Genomic DNA, 4,585 nt, shown 5'->3' on the forward strand with positions numbered 1-4,585 from the left:
CAAGGGCAAAAATGAACTATTGGGACTTCATCAAGATAAAAAGTTTTGCAAAGCAAACAGTCCACAAAACCAAAAGACAACCGACAGAATGGGAGAAGATATTTGCAAAGGACATATCAGATAAAGGGCTAGTATCCAAAATCTATAAAGAACTCATCAAACTCAACACCCAAAGAACAAAGAATCCAATCAAGAAATGGGCAGAAGACATGAACAGACATTTTTCCAAAGAAGACATCCAAATGGCCAACAGACACATGAAAAAGTGCTCAATATCGCTCGGCATCAGGGAAATCCAAATCAAAACCTCAATGAGATACCACCTCACACCAGTCAGAATGGCTAAAATTAACAAGTCAGGAAACAACAGATGTTGGCGGGGATGCAGAGAAAGGGGAACCCTCCTACACTGTTGGTGGGAATGCAAGCTGGTGCAGCCACTCTGGAAAACAGTATGGAGGTTCCTCAAAAAGTTGAAAATAGAGCTACCATATGATCCAGCAATTGCACTACTGGGTATTTACCCCAAAGATACAAAAGTAGGGATCCGAAGGGGTACGTGCACCCCGATGTTTATAGCAGCAATGTCCACAATAGCCAAACTGTGGAAAGAGCCAAGATGTCCATCGACAGATGAATGGATAAAGAAGAGGTGGTATATATATATACAATGGAATATTATGCAGCCATCAAAAGGAATGAGATCTTGCCATTTGCAACGACGTGGATGGAACTGGAGGGTATTATGTTGAGTGAAATAAGTCAAACAGAGAAAGACATGTATCATATGATCTCACTGATATGAGGAATTCTTAATCTCAGGAAACAAACTGAGGGTTGCTGGAGTGGGGGGTGGGGTGGGAAGGATGGGGTGACTGGGTGATAGACACTGGGGAGGGTATGTGCTCTGGTAAGCGCTGTGAATTGTGCAAGACTGTTGAATCTCAGATCTGTACCTCTGAAACAAATAATGCAATATATGTTAAGGAAAAAAAAAGAAGAAGAAGAAGAAGGTAGCGGGAGGGGAAGAATGAAGCGGGGAAATCGGAGGGGTAGACGAACCATGAGAGACGATGGACTCTGAAAAACAAACAGGGTTCTAGAGGGGAGGGGGGTGGGAGGATGGGTTAGCCTGGTGGTGGGTACTGAGGAGGGCACGTTCTGCATGGAGCACTGGGTGTTATGCACAAACAATGAATCATGGAACACTTCATCTAAAACTAATGATGTAATGTATGGGGATTAACATAAGAATAAAAAAAAATAGTAAAAAATAAAGAGCAGAAATTCATTTCAATGAAAAAGACGGAGGGACTCCCTAACAAGTATCTGCCACTCCCCTGGCATGAACTTCTCAAGCTTGGCGTGGCATCTCAGAGTTGGAGAATTTAATGCCTTCCCACGGGCTCAGTGTGCATTGTACGTCTGAGAACACATTATTGATTATTCCTTACTATAGGTTAGCACTGTGTTAAGTGTTTTCATCCATTTTTCTATTTTATCCTCACATATTCCTATGAGGTGGTATTTCATTTAGGGTAATGCTGGCAGCTCTCACAAAAGAAATCTGTAATTTCAGAGCTTTGTATAATAGAGATTTATGTCTCAGAGCAAAATTGGGCAGATGTTTCCTAGTCTGTAGGCAGTCTTCCTCCATGTGGTGACTCAAAGGTCAAATCTCCTTTTACCATGAGAGGCTAAACTTTCCTAGAGCAGAGATCAGCAAACTCTGGCCTGTGGGCTGACTCTGGCTGCCAACTGATTTTCAATGATCCACGAGCTAAGACTATTTTTCAAAGTTTTAAATAGTAGCAACAAAAAAAATATAGTATTTCGTAACATAAAAATTATACGAAATTCTTATTCTGGTGTCCCTACATAAAGCCTCTGTGGAATATAGCTATGCTTATCTGTTTATGTATTATCTGTGGCTGCTTTTGCAGTACAAAGGCAGAATTGAGGAGTCGCCACAGAGATTGTATGACGCACAAAGCCAAAAAATATTTACTCTCTGGCTGTTGTGGATTGAACATGTACCCCAAAATTCATATGTTGAAGCCCTAACACCCAGTGTGATGATAGTCATAGGTGGGGCCTTTGGGAGTAGAAGACATCATGAAGGTGGGCCTCCCATGATGTGATCAGTGTCTTTCTAAGTAAAGGAAAAGAACCAGAGCTCTCTCTCTCTCTCTTTCTCCCTCTCTCTCCACTGTGTGCAGACAGAGTGCGAAGGGCGACCATCTGCAAGCCAGGAAGAGGGCCCTTACCCAGAACCCAGCCATGCTGACAACCTGAACTCAGACTTGGAGCTTGTGAATAAATAAATGTTTCTCTGAGTCATCCAGCATATTGTATTTCGTAATGGCAAACCAAGCTAAGACACTGGCCATTGACATAAAAAGTTTGCTGACCCTGGCTCTAGAGCTTCCTCATAGACTGAGTTCTATCCACAGAAGAGTGGGGAACACATTCCAACCCACAGCTTAGAGAGGTTAGTGGCTTGCCCAGGTGTTTATGATTCCATGCTGTATACCCAGGATCCAAACAGGTCTCTTTGTTTTCACAGGCCAAAATCTTAACCTTGTTTCTTTACTATTAGACTCTTGAATCTCCCCACCAGTGTATTCATTCATGAATTCCCATACTGTAAGCATCTTTGGGAAACCAAGGATGTCAGGCAAATATGCCTCATCACATTATTTTAATTTAACGCGTATTGAGCTCTAGTCATGCTCTAATAGTAACTTCAAGAAAATGAGAAGTGTTTAGTATGAAATATAAAAACCCAGTGTGGCTCTGCGTGTAATGACAATGTGCCAACCAGTAAATCTTCAGAACAAAAGCACTGCTTCCAATAATGTTTTATATTTCAAAATGATTAATTTTTAACAGTACTTTATATCCCTTGTGTAAAATGTCTCAGATCCCATGGGATAAGCAAACCAATCTCCATGTTACTATGAAACAGAAATAAAATATTACAGGATTTTCTGATGCCTCTGAGGAGTTGAATGGCTCCTTTGGGACTGCAAAGTTAATTAAAATGAGCATAGAATTGCTATACTCTATTATGGCACAATTATGCTCTCCCTCCCTTTTTTTTTTGTTCTCTCCTTAAAGACTTTACAATGAAGGTCAAAGTGAGAAAAATAGATAGCTTTTTTTCCCCAACTTTGTTTTTGAATGAAATGAGTTATACTCTTTTCTATGTATGTATTTAAAAGAAGCCAAGTTTTTAAAAAATAAAATTAAAAAAAAATTAATTAAAAAAAAGGGGGGGCCTGGGTGGCTCAGTCATTAGGCGTCTGCCTTTGGCTCAGGTCATGATCCCAGGGTTCTGGGATCAAGCCTCGCATCGGGCTCCCTGCTCCGTGGGAAGCCTGCTTCTCCTTCTCCCATTCCCCCTGCTTGTGCTCCCTCTCTCACTGTGTCTCTCTCTGTCAAATAAATAAATAAAATATTTAAAATAATAATAATAAAAAAATAATAAAAGAAGCCAAGTTTTGCTAGCTTAGAATTCCTTGGAGATCACCACCTAATGTATAGGGGGATAAAAGAATTTGAGAGAAATAGTCGTGAAACACTCATAATCACAATTGCCATAGGTTTTCTCTACCTTATATATAGACCTGCAGAAAAAGCTTAGACAAACTGGTCAATATTGACACAGTATCAGAAAAATTAGAGACAATATCTTGATTTTCATGTACTAGACTGGACACATAAATAGAACTCTTTCTTTAAAAATATTGTATTTAAACTATACTCCAGATGTCTTTCTGGCATTGGTAATTATCTACACACACACACGCGCGCGCACGCGCCGTATCTCCAATAAATGAAAGAAGACTCTCATTTAGATGGGGCAACTTAGTCTAAGTTACAAAGAGTGTTCCACACTCTTCCTGACCCATATTCTGAGGTACAATGATAAAGTCCCTCAATTCTGTGGGACTAGGAAGGGTAGAATAGGCTGGCTTCAAAAAAGAACCAAAAGTCTTTTGATGTTGACAAGAAGTACTATACAGTATTCATTAAAACTGGAAGAACCTCAAAGTTCATGAGTGAAAAGAATTCACCCTGCATACTTAAAACTTTATGTGTTATCTCATTTATTGCTTAGAGCAAATTATTACTATTCTACAGATGGGAAGCTGAGGCTCTTAGAGGCCAAAATACCTTTCCACGATTTTTAGTAGACAAAAGATTCTAACATACATCTTTCTGACACATCATGTTGCCTCTAATGTGATGACCACTCATTCTCCACCCACATGTCACCCCACCGACCTGTCAGTTCTTCCTAGCAGCAATGATAGAGCATAGTTTGGCTTTTGCAAGTCACTGGTGATGGTTATGCACCTTTCAAATCTATCACATGACAGGACAAACACGGTCTGGGGAGCTCTTTTTAGTCCCAGATATCAGAAAAATGTGCTCTGAGTAGGATAAATAATAAAGATAATTTATTGGCACACATAATTATTATAAGAATTAACGTCTAATAAACCCCCACTTACTAGCTCTAAGACGACTCTAAGGACCTGTTTTGTCTTTCTTCTTCAACTTCTATAATGTCCATTTC

This window comes from Neomonachus schauinslandi, chromosome 1 (assembly GCF_002201575.2).
Source record: "Neomonachus schauinslandi chromosome 1, ASM220157v2, whole genome shotgun sequence".
NCBI lineage: Eukaryota > Metazoa > Chordata > Mammalia > Carnivora > Phocidae > Neomonachus > Neomonachus schauinslandi.